Genomic DNA, 16,252 nt, shown 5'->3' on the forward strand with positions numbered 1-16,252 from the left:
ACATTATTCTTTTCCATATATATACATACATGGTAGGTAAGGCAGAGCTTGTGACAGTGAGCTTTAGCTTTCAGAATTTTTACTTCAATGGGGAAAAAAAGGTGCATTTATTTCTATTTAAAATGATGTATGGGTCATTTTCAGTACATCCTGAAGTTCTGGTTGATTTTTCCAGAAATGATTAGTGATTATGGATTTGTGCAGATCATCCATACTTCGTTCCTAGTATCCATGGCAACAAAAATGATACATCTTTGAGAGGCTTAATGGGCAATCAAGAGAGGTTTTCCTGGTGCAAAGGAAGGTGGTCCATTTGAGGTTCAAATCCCCACTGCAGGTCTCATTAGGACTAGACATTATTGGGCTGAAAGAACCAACCCAGGAAATGAACAGTTACTCTATAAAGGTATCATATTCCTATTTTTATTTGAGATTTTGTAAGAGAAGTAATAACTTGCTTAAATTTAGTCAAGATCCAGTAAACCTAGGACAAACCATCTCTTCTCAATGTATTCATTTCTTGAGTCAGTGAGGTTAGCAGTCCCACAAATGTATGCTGCTCAACCCTGTTTAGACCAACCTTTCAGAAAAGTGCAGCTGAAATTTCAAAAATCAAATCTATAATGAAAGGGATGAATCTTTAATAACATGAAAGATCAAAACACACAGAAATGTAAATTTAAATTTTGGATATCACAGAACACTCTCTGGTAGAGTTACCACATTTTAAGGGGATTATAAAATTCTCCATATGTTTACAAGGAGGCTATAATGAGCAGTCATCTCAAAACAGATACTCAGGAAACATTAAGTAAATTTAACACTCTTCTTTACTGGTAAAAGTAACATGCATAACAATTTGAAAATTATGAAGGGTATATGTCTGTGCTAAATATTGTAAATCAGTAGAAATCATGGTTATCTTTCTTACATGAAAGATGTCTTTTAAAAAAATCCCAGTTCTACATTTTTGCAATTTTAATTAGCGTTGTCTGAGAAAAATGGTTTTTCCTGTGAAATGAATCCATTGATTTGATATCCTACTGAATCCAGTACATTCTTTTTGGACAATATTCTGTGCATATCCGGCAAAAGGTCATCTGCTGCTAACAGTTGCCAAATGTCTGCTGGTATTTACTGCTGAGGTAGCAGAAGATGAGAGGACAATGTGTACTTACAGGCTGATGTTGACGGCTTTCCACGAACAGATGGCAAAACGATAAACTGAAAACGTAGGTACTGCATTGTAAACGTTTCCTTCTGAGTGATTTGGCAGACTGACAATGATCAGTCAAGAAGAGGAAGGGTGTTTAGAGCCTTAGGAAAAATTTAACCCTTGAAAATAAGGGATAAGACAGAAGGTTATTTGCATGTTTAAGTCTTAAATCCAGAAAGTGAGTTCTTCCAACTAAGAGATGTTATTTTTGAACTCAATTGCAGATGACTGATGATCTATATTAATTTGAGGCTTGGTACCCTTTGTTAGTTATAATGACTTGTGAGTCTCTTACACAAGTTTTTTGGGGAGATTTTATTACTTAGCATATTTTATGTTCTGTCCTGTTTCAGAAAAGTGAAAGTGAAAGCTAGTTGCTCAGTCATGTCCAACTCTTTGTGACCCCATGGACTATAGCCTTCCAGGCTCCTTTGTCCATGGGATTTTCCAGGCAAGAACACTGGAGTGGGTTGCCATTTCCTTCCCTAGGGGATCTTCCCAACCCAGGGCTCGAACTTGGGTCTCCCACATTGTAGGTGGATTCTTTACAGTCTGAGTCACCAGGAAAGCCCTGAATACAACTGTCCCTCTGTCCATGGGGGGATTCATTCTAGGACCCTGCCTCCCTGCAGGGATACCAAAGCCTGAGGATGCTCAAATCCTGATATAAAATGGCATAGTGTGTTTCCTATATCCTACCACATCCTCCCTTTATGTCATTTCTAGATTATTTATAATACCAAACACAATGTAAATGCCTTGTAAGTTGTTATAAATACAGTGTGAATGCTATGTAACTAGTTGCCGGTGAGTGGCAAATTCAAGTTTTGCTTTTCAGAACTTTCTAGAATTTTTTAAAGGAATATTTTTGATCTATGGTTGGTTGAACCCTTCATTGTGGAACCCAAGGATATGGAGGGCCGACTGTGCTTTAATATGGACTGCTTTGGGGTTTAGTATGGACTGCTTCCAAACTAGGTTCTGAAGACAACTCATAAGATCTGGAGAGACCTGCACCGTGGGTGTCTTTTCTGTAACAAAATCTTTACAGAGGAGCAGACGCAAGCGCAGTTTCTGAAGGATGATTTCTCTGAGTAACCATGCAAAGCAGGGAGTGTCGATCCTCCCAAAGGCCCACCTTGCCCCTGGTCTGTCTTCAGGTCAGACTCTGGTCTGGGCACCTGGAGTCACTACTATTAGCTCTGAGCTCTTTTGCAAGGTATCCTTTTGGGAAGACACAGCACACAGAGTCATCACTGCTTTCCTGTGGAGCGACCCTTGTCACCTCCTAGACTGTCCCGTTGACGCCCTCCGTGAAGAGCCCCGCTTGCGAGGAGTGGGCCATCTGTCTTCTGGGCCTGTCAGAGGCCACGCGGCCCCACCTGCGGGGCAGGGCTCTGTGACAGGTATAGGAGTGCCAGAGGGACAAGACGGAAGTTAATCCCGAGTAAACAAAATCATGGCCAAGAAGAAAGGGAGAGGGTCAAAGAGCACGTGAGTGAGGAGGGGAACACTTCTTTCTTGGTCTTCTGGTCCTTTGGCACTCACGATAGCTATAGGGGTTGGGGGGAGGGTGGTTCCAGTGGCCACTTACATGTGGAGAGAAAAATAATAAAAAAAAATATTATACATGTTGATATATGGCAGAAACCATCACAATATTGTAATTACCTTCCAATTAAAAATAAAGTTAAAAAAATTTGTAGATGGCATTTTGTAGATCAGCCTTAGGTTTCTAGAAAAAATAAGCAGAAAGTACAGAACATTTCCACATACTCCACCCCCTTCCCCTGAGTTTCCCTGTCACTAATTTTTGCATCGGTGTGGCATGTTTGTAACAACTGACAGACCAATATTGATACTCTCTTATTAAGTAAGATCCATAGTTTAGAGTTCATTTTCTGTTTTGCAAAGGTCTATGAGTTTTGCCAAATGCATAATGTAATGTACCCACCAAAATAGGGCCATACAGAATAACCTCACTGCCCTAAAAGCCCACTGTGCTTCAGCTGTTTATCCTTCCTTCCCCTCTGCTACCACTCCTTGGAAACTATTGATCTTTTTACTGTCTCCATAGTTCTACCTTTTTCAGAATGCCATTTAGTCAGAAACATACAGCATGTAGCCTTTTCACATTGGCTTCCTCCATGTCTCTTTGTGGTTTGATAGCTCATTTCTTTTTACTGCTGAATAATATTTGATTGTATGGAGATATCACAGTTTGTTTATTCATCACCTATTGATGATCAAGTGGAAAGGAAATGACCACTCACTCTGGTATTCATGCTGGGAAAATTCCATGGACAGACAGGAGTCTTGCAGGCTACAGTTCATGGGGTCTCAGAGTCTGACATGACTGAGTGAGCACACATTGATGGTCAAGCTGCTTCTCTTGGCAATTATTATTAAAGTTGCTGTAATCTCAGTATGCAAGGTTTTTGCGTGGATGCAAGCTTCAACTCATTTGGGTAAATATCAAGGAGTGTGATTGCTGGATTGTATGGTAATAGTACATTTAGTTTTGTAAAAAAAAAATAACTGCCAAACTGTCTTCCAAAGTGGCCATACCATTTTGCATTCTCACCTGCAAAGAATGAAAGTTCCTGTTGCTCCACGCCCTCATTAGCATTTGGCATTGTCAGTGTTTTGGATTTTAGCCATTCAAATAGGTGTATAGTGGTATATTTTTGTTTTGATTTGCAACTCAATTTGCAATTTAATGTTGAGCATCTTTTCATATGCTTATTTGCCAGCTGTATATCTTTTTTGGTGAGGTGTCTGTTCAGATTTTTTTCCCTCACTTTTTAATTGGGCTTTTTAAAAACAATTTTATTGTTGGGTTTTAAGAATTCTCTGTATATTCTGGATACAAGTCCTTTGTCAGATGTGTGTTTGGCAAATATTTGCTCCCTGTGGAAACATTTTCCCCAGTCTATGGCTTGTCCTTTTATCCTCTTAACAGTGTCTTTGGGACAGAAGTTTTTACTTTGGAAAAATGATTGTTTTGAGGAGTTTTGCAAGATGGGAGGTGCTGGAATAGCTGTGGTTGGTGAGGGAAGTAAAGGAGAGAGAAAAAGGGAATTTTAAAAGAGTGTGGCTGTGACCTACATAATCCCTTCAGAATATTTGAGAAATGCAAGCAGAGAGCTCGAGCTAGTTTGCATCGACTCTGTGTTGCTGGACTTAACATCTTGAGTGGGAGAACTGTGAGCAACTGCGCTGCGTGGCCGCAGCTTCTCAGAGCCCTGCGGCCCTGGGTAGCTGGGTGTGAGCCTTAAATGGGCAACGCATGTGAAGGGCATGGGGTCATTGGTGGGGGTGCTGTAAATGCTAGTTCTCTTCTGCAGAGAAATATCACGGGCATGTGCAGCTGCCTGAGCGCACGACCAGCATAACCAAGGGCCATCCCAAGAGACAGCCTTGCAGTTCTTGCTCTGACTTCACTCTGCCACCGCTCTGCTTTGGGAGGGAAGGAGTCTAGCCTTCCAGCAGTTTCACAAAGGATTTAGATCCTTACTCTGAGCGCTAGTTTCCAGCCTTCACAAATTCCACACACATGAGAAAACTGTGGCTTGAGGAGTTGGAAAGAGTTTAGGCCATTTAATTGCAGTCAAAATTTATTCAGAAGCTACAGATTTTACATCTATGATCACTGAGGCAGAAACTTGACTGAAGTATACCACCATTCTTTCCAGGATAAAAGGGTTTTCTTTTTCTAAGTGGATAGATGAAACATAATGGCAAGGGATAAGGTTTTTTTTTTACTTTAGAAAATATAACCCATATAGGACAACTGATTGGGTTCAAATCTTATCTTTTCTACTTATTGGCCAAGAGTCATCCCCTTTGAGACTTCCAGCTTCCTCATTTTAAAATGAGGTCAACGGCACCCATAGCTGCAAAGTTGTGCTGAGTAAGTGAGATGAGCGTGTAACCCTCCCAGCATGCCGACTGGGACATGGAATGAGGCTCAGCACATATTTTTCCCACCCCCTTCCCTTTGAATCATAAGAAATGTTCCTTCTAAGCCCTCTGCTGGAAGCATCTCCTCTCCGTCCTTCGGGAAAGCTGAGCTCCAGCCTCTGTAATTTTGCTTCTGTTATTCACTGTATCTTGAACGTATCTTTGCTCTCACCTCCAGCTGGCCATCTCCTTGCTGGCTCTCCTGATGGCTTTTCTAGAGGGCTGCTGCCTTCAGCCTTCTGATCTCCGCAGATGGCTGCGCCTTTTACTTCCCACCTCAGTGCACTGCCTTGCACTGTTTGCAAGCATGTGTGTTTTAATCACCTTGGTCCTGTCCCTCCAGTACCCCTGCTTTTGTTACGTCCTTCCCACGTGTATCCGACATTAATGGTAGTGAGGATCATAGAATAATTGATGTTTTAATTACAAATTGTCTCTTAAATCATGAGTTTCTTAAAGCAGTTACCCAAGGACCTTCCTTACCTGGAAATTCTTTGGTAATCCTATTTGGATTCCTTTACAAAATTTTTGTTTGTTTAAAAACATTTTTAATTCACTTAAAGTTTCTTATAAAAATGAAAAGGATAAATAAATCATTGTACATTAAAAAGTTTATGAGGGTTTTGAATAACATAAGGAAGTGAGTGGGTTGTCATGTTAAGAGTAAATCAACATGCATATGGCATGATCACTACATAAACTATCGCCTAGCAATGTAAAACTGCTAGAAATGAAGAAAATCAGGACCAGGCGTGAATGCTAAATTATTTTTTGGAATCAATTATACTATCGTTTTCTTCCTATTTCATTTGTGGAAAGAGACCATTTTTGCTCACAAATGCTCTGTGTAGGTGACTAGTTACTGTGTGTGAAGAACGATTCAGCTTCTTCTCACTAGGGGACACTGTGGTTCTTTAGTTATATTTTTTCCCATTTGGCATTCCTGTTAGTGGGGAAAAAGCATTCTGTCATGGTTATTATTTTTAGCAAAGTTAAGAGAAATGTTAAAACGATAAGCCTTCTTTTTTAAATACAAAGAAACATTTTCTAGAGATTGTACTTATTTTTCAGATTCTGTATTCCAGGCCATAACTATCAGAAACATTTCTATTTTACACTGGCGACCCAAATTTAATTTATTAGTGTGAAACATCATCACCCTACCATTTATTCTGCTATTAAAACAGAACTGCACCCATGCTTTCTATGGTGAGAGCATAATAGAGGACTAACTCTTTCTATTTCTGGTTCAGCTTTTTTTTTTTTTTTAAAGATTGTTTCCCAGCAGTATAGAACTATGGCTTCAAGAAGGACTCGTTAGTAATGGAGTATTAAAATCAATTAATGACACACGAGATGTGCACATATAAGGGCCATTTATTAGGTGAATGCTGAAGACCCAACACATTTGATTGATACACTGCTATGTCTTTAAAAGAATTTCTCCCTGGTAAATTCAGCGGGGATATAGGCTGCGTTTTTCTATTTGAAAAATGATCAAATATTAAGAATTAGGAAAAGGAAATATAGGCCCCAATACTGATGGGATGCATACCGAGAATAACATCATCTGAAATGCCGAAGCCACATGATAATCAAGGTCCTTAGCTTTCCTAGTGGAGTCTTAAATGCATTTGACTATAAACCAAGAAGCTCTAAATTTTATATTGCCTCCAAAACCTCGTCTTTTCCTCTCATCCTCTTTTCACCATTTTCAGCCTTGAAAAGTGGTGTCACAAATCACCTCACAAGATCTTCTTTATTTTCACAACCTGGGTCATTTGGTTGCCTGCATATTCTTATACCTATAGCATTATTGCTGGATTCACAGAAACTTCCCCCAACTCAGACTGTCTCTCGGTGAATCTCAAGGTTGATTACCCGTTATTTATCATGGACCCTACATTTATCAGGATTAGAGAGACAGGGTATACACTGCATTTTGGAAACCTACTGACCACTCCAATAATCTATAATATGCTTAAAAACTCTGCAGGATTTTTGCTCCCTCCTTTGCCTAAAATGTGCTCCCTCCATTTTCCTAACTTTGCAGACCATACTGTGGAGGCTGAGCATCAGGCATAGCTGAGTGTAGTGGGGACTATGTGCTTTGCAGTCTTTTTATCTTCCCAGTTGCATTTCTTGCAAACCTAATATCTGTCCTTGCTTCAGGAGGCCACTTTCACCACTGGGGCTCTCAAAAGTGGTGTGATTAATGATTGTGATTAAAGTCTTGACACCTTTAGCAAAGGATAACTGACTAACTAAGACTTTTTTTTGGGGGGGGGAAGCACTTTCCACTTTTCTTTCAAAGGATGTATTCACCTCCCTGTCTGTAACCCAGAACCCTCCAAAGTTGTCTAGAAATATTTTCTCTGGGCTCTCCCCAGTTGAAGTTCCATCATTTAGTTTAGTGTTTCTCAAACTTTTAAATCACACACTTGGAAATGCATGCTTTTGAAAGAGGAGAGGAGATGTCATAGTCAGGCAGAGGGGGTTTATAGTCAGAAAAGCATGGATTCGAGTTCTAGTTCTACCACTTACTAGCTATCTGACTTTCAAGCCCCATGACCTCATGAAGGTAATTCCAGGATCCTCTCCTTTAAAATGTTCTTTTAAACTGAGCCACCAAGGAAGCCCTCTGTAGTCCTTGAAGAGGAACCAAATATCCTTGACTTTGTTTTGAGGACTCAACTAGTATTTGTCTTGCTTGACTGTTCTCCTTTGTTTCTGCATCATCTCACTTCTCTGACTAAATTTGTTCTTTGTTACGAGGATAGTAACGTTGGCAAATGGGATAATGTTTATAAAATGATTAGTACTCTGGTATATGGCAAGCACTCAACATGTGATAGATACTATTAGTAGTGGTAGTAACAGCAGTAGTGGAAGTCATGGAAGGATCTGTCCGGGTGACTGATATGTTACCACGGTGAAGGTGCGCTTCGATTAGGAAAGTGGGCTGAGGTTGAAGCTGTGTTCCCTGAGGAAAACCGATTCTTGAGGAGCTATGTGGTACAGCAGATTGATTCATTCACGACCACCCGAGGCTTACCAGATGCCAATCCTGGTCTCAGGTTTGCCGTGGTGACCAAGGTGAGATCCCTCTTCTCAGGAAGCTGACATGCTCGTGAGGGGACACAGGTGATGATCGCGGAATCCATGGGTAGCAGGAAGCACTCTGTGGAGGAGAAAGAGTGATGGGGTTGTGCGCCTGGAGTGTGGGGTTGGGGCTGCTCTAGGTTGGGTGGCAGGGAAGGCCTTTTTGAGAAAGTGGCAAAATAACTCAAGGATATGGCTCAGGATGTTACCCACAGCCCTGGTGTTGCTGTTTGGTTGCTCAGTTGTATCTGACTCTTTGCAACCCCATGGACTGTAGCCCACCAGGCTCCTCTGTCCATGGAATTTCCCAGGCAAGACTACGAGAGGGTTGCCATCTCCTTTTCCAGGGCATCTTCCTGACTCAGGAATGGAACCCGAGTCTCCTGCACTGGCAGCTGGATTCTTTAAAACTGAGCCACCAGGGAAGCCCTCTGTAGCCCTTGAAGAGGAATCAAATATCCTTGACTTTGTTTTGAGGACTCAACCATTATTTGTCTTGCTTGGCTGTTCTTTGTTTCTGCATAATCTCACTTTTCTGATTAAATTTGTTCTTTTTCTTTGCAACTCAGGGAAGGCCTAGAATGAAGGAAAGTTAGTCAGTTAGTCAGTTCAGTCACTCAGTTGTGTCCGACTCTGCGACCCCATGAATCGCAGCACACCAGGTCTCCCTGTCCATCACCAGCTCCCGGAGTTTACTCAAACTCATGTCCATCGAGTTGGTGATGCCATCCAGCCATCTCATCCTCTGTCGTCCCCTTCTCCTGCCCCCAATCCCTCCCAGCATCAGGGTCTTTTCCAGTGAGTCAACTCTTCACATGAGGTGGCCAAAGTATTGGAATTTCAGCTTCAACATCAGTCCTTCCAATGAACACCCAGGACTGATCTCCTTTAGGATGGACTGGTTGGATCTCCTTGCAGTCCAAGGTACTCTCAAGAGTCTTCTCCAACACCACAGTTCAAATGCATCAATTCTTTGGCACTCAGCTTTCTTCACAGTCCAACTCACATCCATACATGACCACTAGAAAAACCATAGCCTTGACTAGACGGACCTTTGTTGGTAATGTCTCTGCTTTTTAATATGCTATCTAGGTTGGTCATAATTTTCCTTCCAAGGAGTAAGCATCATACATGGCTCAAAATAGCCTGGAGTTAAAACTCCCCTCCGGGTCCTCCCCACCATTCTATGCAAAACAAAGAACTCTCTCACCGAAGGAAAAAAAAAATGGACATTGAGGTTGATTACTCCCAGCTCCCAGACAGTCCAGCCTGTGGCTGATCTCCAGAATTCCTTGCCCCAGCCATTTAAGAGATAACTACTCCAAACAACCTTGGAGAATAGGCCCCCTTAAGACAGTAGCTTTCCACATACATGCCTATATATACTTACTCTTTTCTTGGGTTAGTGCAGCAGATCACTAATCTGACTGCTGCCCCTTCTCACCTCATTAAAGGCGATCTGTTCCTGTAAAGTGCCGGTCTCTTCTTCTTCCAAACCTCGCCTTCTCTAACTCCCTTACCCTACATAGGAGGCTTAAGTTTTTCTACAAAAAAAAGAAGCAGGTGGAGGACATGGGGGCATCTGTCCTAGGAAGGCCCCAAAGAGTCCGCCTGCTCAGTTTACAGGTTTTCCACTTTATTGAACTGGGGTAAAATTTCATCTGTTGCTTAATACTTTGATCTTATTAATTTATTAATCATGAGGTTATTAAAAGGATTAAAGAAAATAGCACATGTAGATTAGCTAACATTAGCTGACTTTGAGCACTTAGCTCTTCTGATCCTTGTAATGACTCAGAGAAATAATCACCCTTCCTCTTTAGCATCAGTGAGACTGAGATAACCCATGCAGGGACTTTGGCATTGTGCTTGGTCTGTGAGACATGGTCAAAAAATGACAGCCGCTATTTTCTTGTTGATACTTATTAAAGTCAATCAGTAATGAATATATAGTCTCCAGGAGATAGTGTTCAGTCACTATGTCATGTGCGACTCTTTGCAACCCCGAGGACTGCAGCATGTCAGGTTTCCCTGTCCTTCACTATCTCCCAGACTGGCTTCTGCTAATGCAGGAGACCCAGGTTCGATCCCTGGGCTGGGAAGATCCCCTGGAGAAGGGAGTAACCACCCAGTCCAGTATTCTTGGGCTTTCCTAGTGGCTCAGCTGGTAAAGAAGCTACCCCCAATGCGGGAGACCTGGGTTCAATTCCTGGGTTTCTTGGGAAACCCCATGGACAGAGGAGCCTGGTGGGCTACAGTTCATGGGGTCAACTGAGCAACTAACATGTTCAGGGACATTGGCCAGCACTTTTTTTTTTGTTTGTTTTTAATCCTGTGAAGCCACGGGATAAATGTGGAGCATCCAGATGTCTATGTAGAAAACATAGGGACAGGGTTTAAGTTTGACTTTCTGTTCTTGTGTCTTGCTGATAGAATGCACAAGAAAATCCTCTAAATCCATCTTTTCTGTGTTGAACAATTTTATCCTTTCTTTACAACTCAGAGAGTACATGATTGGAAAAGTTGTTACCTATTACCTTTGTGTTATCAAGAAACTGTTGACTTTTAGAGAATCAGTTACATCAAAATGAACCAGACATTCTGTTTTGGGAGAACATATGCTAATTTTATTGGTCCCAAGGGCTAGTACCAAGTTTGTAGAGAAAAAGTGGTAGACTGACCTTGGCCAAACCCCACAGCTAGTTTTTGAAAAATGAGTTTTGTCACCTTATGAACTGGTGGTTTTGAATTTCTAATTATTCTAAATAAAAATAAAATAAAAACAAACACTCTCAAATATCAGTGTGGCTTCTTGTCACAATTATACTGAGTCAAAATTTTTGTTTATGCCTAGAGAAAAATGAAAATGTAGATAACATTTTGTTCTAGATGTATTTTGAAAAATCACAGTTTCTTAAGAATATGAAAATAGACACAACTCTATTAAGGTCTAGAAAGTAAGATTCACATGTATGTTTACCATTTAAAAAAACCACCTTATTTTCAACTTTGGACTTGCTCTTTTTTAGACTATTCTTCAAGGCCTTAGAAAGTTGGATTTGATCTTCCTTCATGTCAAGTGAACCATTTTAGGAATAGGAGATTTAGGTGTTGAGACATTATTAGTTACCAACACTTACATGAGTACTTAGTTGCTCAGTTGTGTCCAACTCTTTGTGACCCCCTGCCAGGCTCCTCTGTCCATGGAATTCTCCAGGCAAGAACACTGGAGTGGGTTGCCATTCCCTTCTCCAGGAGATCTTCCAACCCAGGGATCAAACCCAGGTCTCCTGCATTGCAGGCGGATTCTTTACTGTCTGGACTACAAGGGAAGCCCATTAACACCTGAGCTTACAGCACAGAGAGTGGGAATAGCGAGGCACATATCTCAGGCTCTTCTTTCCTTTCCTCCTGACGTCCTCATCTCGCCATCGTGGTCTCAGAAGGCTTGTTGGGCTGTGATTGGGTCCTGGGTCCAATGTTTGAGGAGGTTCTTATGGGCTTTTAGAAGCCACATGGTCCAGCTTCCTTGTTTTCTATGTCTTACCCAGCTGAGCCGTGAGGGCCAGCTCCTCAGAGTGTGACTCTCTGGCGGCACAGAGCCCTGCATCTAGAAGGGCTTCCAGTGTGGTTTTAGTGCTTGCTGTCGCTGTCTTGAAGTCCTTACTTTTTGAACAAGTGGCTCTACATTTTCATTTCATACTGGGCCCTGCAAATTATGTTGCTGGTCCTGGAAGCCATACTGATGTGCTTGTGTCTTAATGAATCATAAAATGGTTTGATTTTAAAAGAGAGTGGCAAGGATGAGCGACGGAGGAGAGGGAGAGTGCCCCAAAGCTCTGCGGGAGAGAGAGGCTCATGATGCACCAGGAGCCCTCCTGGGAACCTCCAGAACATCACGTACCCCTTGGATTTGTCTTGTATGCAAGTAACACTGGCTCTGTCTTTAGACAGTAATTTATTCCTTATCTACATTCTGAATCTCCAATTTTCCTCTTAAAACCTGTTTCCTTTTGTTCTATTCTCCCCGCCAACAACTAGCCATTATCTCCTATGTACTTAAAAGCCATTGTAGTCACCCCTCTACACTTTTCCAGGCTAAGAGATCCTAATTCTTTTATCTATCAGCTTGAATGCTTTTTTTTTTTTAATTGATGCTTCCTCAAAGAAGAACAGCTAGCCAGTTCAGGTGGCATTGTTACAATCAGGCCGCAATTAATTTTACTTCTAGCTACACTATTGCCAAGGAAAGCCACAGAGAAAGACGAGGTGGCATCAGTGAAGATCGCTTTTTGGAGTGAGGCTAAAATTAGCCAAACATTTTGTAATTACAAAGTAATTTGAAAATCAAGTAGTTAGACTAAAACATTGATCAGGAAAAGGAGATAGGGAAGGAAAGAACAGAGAAATTCATTGAAAACAACCTCTCCCTTAGACCAGAGGGAATTTTTGAAAGTAGATTGCTGCTAATAGAAATACCAAAGTCCATTATTTTGGTGAAGCTCAGAGAATAAGAAATGTGGGCTTCGCAGACCAGGGAACTGAGTTCCCCCCAGTCCAGGGTACATCTGTGCCGGCATGCGAACAATTCCCATACACGTATCCATAGGGAGATGTAAAAATATTACATTTATTGCATTTATTATGTATTAAATATATTTATTATGTGTTAAATATATATTATTATATTTCTTGTGTAAAAACATTATATTTTATGTTTCAAATATAGTGTTCAAATACTGAATACAAACAGGGGACACAATTGTATATGCAGAAAGTTTAGAACAACAAAGTAGTAACAAAAGGAATAGGGGCTTGATTTCTGTAACATCAAGTGTTTCTCTAGTAATTCACCTTAGAGAGACTGTTTTAATTTCCACAAAACCAGGTGTTGAATATATTTGAGGTCCCTGATGGCTCAGAAGGTAAAGAGTCTGCCTGCAATGCAGAAGACCCAGGTTTGGGTTGGGACGATCCCCTGGAGAAGGGCATGGCTACCCACTCCAGTATTCTTGCCTGGAGAATTCCGTGGACAGACAAGCCCGGCAGGTTACAGTCTCTGGGGTGGCAAAGAGTCAGATATAACTGAGCAACTAACACTTTCACTTTTTAGACATATCAGAAAACCTTTATTAATTTTTTCCCTAACAGATATTTACAATTTATATGTCTCTGAGGTTGACGGTCCAGTGGCAACTGAATAAGGAGTCTTCCTTAGTGTGGACCTCAGTGTGGACTACCGAGCCCCTCCCAGAGGTGCTGACCAGGGCCCCTGTGTTGGGAGGAGTGAGCGGCCTGCCCAGCAGTGAGGAGTGGGGGGCCCCTGCCTTCCACACCCTCTGTGTCCGCTCCTGTGCAGATGGTTTACTTTCTGCGTATCTCCATCTTCTTGTGTCTAAAAAGTGCTGAAATACTGACCCACCTGAGCACTGCTGTGAAAATAAATTAATAGATGGCAAAGGGCTGTGAAAAATTAGAACATTGTTTTTATACATTGAAAATAGTCTTTTTAATAATATGAAAATTGAAGGAAAAATTTTACTGGGTGGATGGGTGTTCCCTGCGCTCTCTGCCATGGAGACACAGATGGGAACCGGGCTGGTGTTGCTCTCAGAACTTCCGTTTACTGAGGAACAAAAACAGTGTTGGTAGTGGCAAGTTCTGACATTTATATTGCATTTTCTGTACCTGAAAATAACAGACTGGTTCCAAAACAAAGCAACAGACTGGTTCCAAATCGGGAAAGGAGTACGTATGTCAAGGCTGTATATTGTCACCCTGCTTATTTAACTTATATGCAGAATACATCAGGCAAAATGTCAGGCTGGATGAAGCACAAGCTGGAATCAAGATTGCCAGGAGAAATAACAACCTCAGAAACACAGATGACACCATCCTTATGGCAGAATGTGAAGAACTGAAGAGCTTCTTGATGAAAGTGAAAGAGGAGAGTGAAAAGGCTGGCTTAAAACACAACATTCATAAAACTAAGATCATGGCATCTGGTCCCATGGCAAACAGATGGGGAAACAATGGAAACAGTGACAGAGTTTATTTTTCTGGGCTCCAAAATCACTGCAGATGGTGACTGCAGCCGTGAAATTAAAAGACGCTTGCTCCTTGGAAGATAAGCTATGACCAACCTAGACAGCATATTAAAAAGCAGAGACATTACTTTGCCAACAAAAGTCCATCTAGTCACAGCTATGGTTTTTCCAGTGGTCATGTATGGATGTGAGAGTTGGACTATAAAGAAAGTTGAGCGCCGAAGAATTGATGCTTTGGAACTGTGGTGTTGGAGAAGAATCTTGAGAGTCCTTTGGACTGCAAGGAGATCAAACCAATCAATCTTAAAGGAAATTAGTCCTCAATATTCATTGCAATGGAGAAGGCAATGGCACCCCACTCCAGTCCTCTTGCTTGGAAAATCCCATAGATGGAGGAGCCTGGTAGGCTGCAGTCCATGGGGTCGCGAAGAGTCGGACACGACTGAGCGACTTCACTTTCACTTTTCACTTTCACGCATTGTAGAAGGAAATGGCAACCCACTCCAGTGTTCTTGCCTGGAGAATCCCAGGGACGGGGGAGCCTGGGGGGCTGCCGTCTATGGGGTCGCGCAGAGTCAGACACGACTGAAGCAACTTAGCAGCAGCAGCAGCATTCAAAGAGTCGGACTCAACTGAGTGACTGAACTGAACTGATACCTGAAAATTTGACTGACTCTACGTATTCAAGATGAGAATATCACAAGCCCTGTTTGGGTTGAGTCCAAGTTTACAGATGAGAAAACTGAGGCTCAGGATTTCCCTGGTGGTTCAGTGGTTAACACTCTGCCCTTCCATTGCAGTAGCTCAGGTTCTATTCCTTGTCAGAGGAGCTAAGATCCCGCAATGTGTGAGACATGGCCAAAAAGTAGAAAGAAAATTGAGGCTTAAGGGGGTCAAGTATCTCAACTTAGTTTTCTTATCTGTAGATGCAGATATGAATAGTGCCTCATGGGGCTCTTGTGAATGTTGGGGCTCAGGGCAGGTGACTCCAGCTATGCCCAAGAGGTATGATGATTAGTTTGAATTAAAGTTACTCAAGAAACAACTTGAGTTGTTGAGTGTAAGAGGGGCACTCTGACCCTCCTCTTTATCTCCCGGAAAACAGGAAGTAAATCTCCGCTATGAATGGTATCAGCCCTGTCTTAGGTGGTAGAGAAACATCCTTATCGCCATTTGTGGGAAATTCAGGGCTGATAAGGACGTCAAACAAGCCTTATTACTGCTTTACTGAGGTACTACACCAAGCCCAAACTTTTTTGTCAGTTCTTCATAGATCTGTTGTTTTTTGGTCTAGTAAGTATAAAAGCTGTCTGCTTTGATCATTTCTTTAGGTCCTCTATGAGACTTTTGTACGTATGAAATTAAATTTGATTTTCTCCTGTTACTCTGACTTGTGTCCATTTAATTATTAGATTGGCCAAAAGAATTCAGGAAGGGTAGGGGGAAATTTTCCCCTTCCCAGACATAAGGATTAATTGGAACAACAACGTACATAAAGCTAATGGCTGGGCAGTTCAGTTCAGTTGTTCAGTCATATCTGACTTTTTGTGACCCCATGGACTGCAGCACGCCAGGCTTCCCTGTCCATCACCACCTTCCAGAGCTTGCTCAAACTCATGTCCATCAAGTCGGTGATGCCATCCAACCATCTCATTCTCTATCATCCCCTTCTCCTCCCACCTTCAATCTTTCCCAGCATCAGGGTCTTTTTCCAATGAGTCAGCTCTTCTCATCAGGTGGCCAAAATATTGGAGTTTCAGCTTCAACATCAGTCCTTCCAATGAACACCCAGGACTGATCTCCTTTAGGATGGACTGGTTGGATCTCCTTGCAGTCCAAGGGACTCTCAAGAGTCTTCTCCAACACCACAGTTCAAAAGCATCAATTCTTTGGCACTCAGCTTTCTTTATGGTCCAATGTTCAT

Source organism: Cervus canadensis, chromosome 25 (genome assembly GCF_019320065.1).
Source record: "Cervus canadensis isolate Bull #8, Minnesota chromosome 25, ASM1932006v1, whole genome shotgun sequence".
Taxonomy (NCBI): domain Eukaryota; kingdom Metazoa; phylum Chordata; class Mammalia; order Artiodactyla; family Cervidae; genus Cervus; species Cervus canadensis.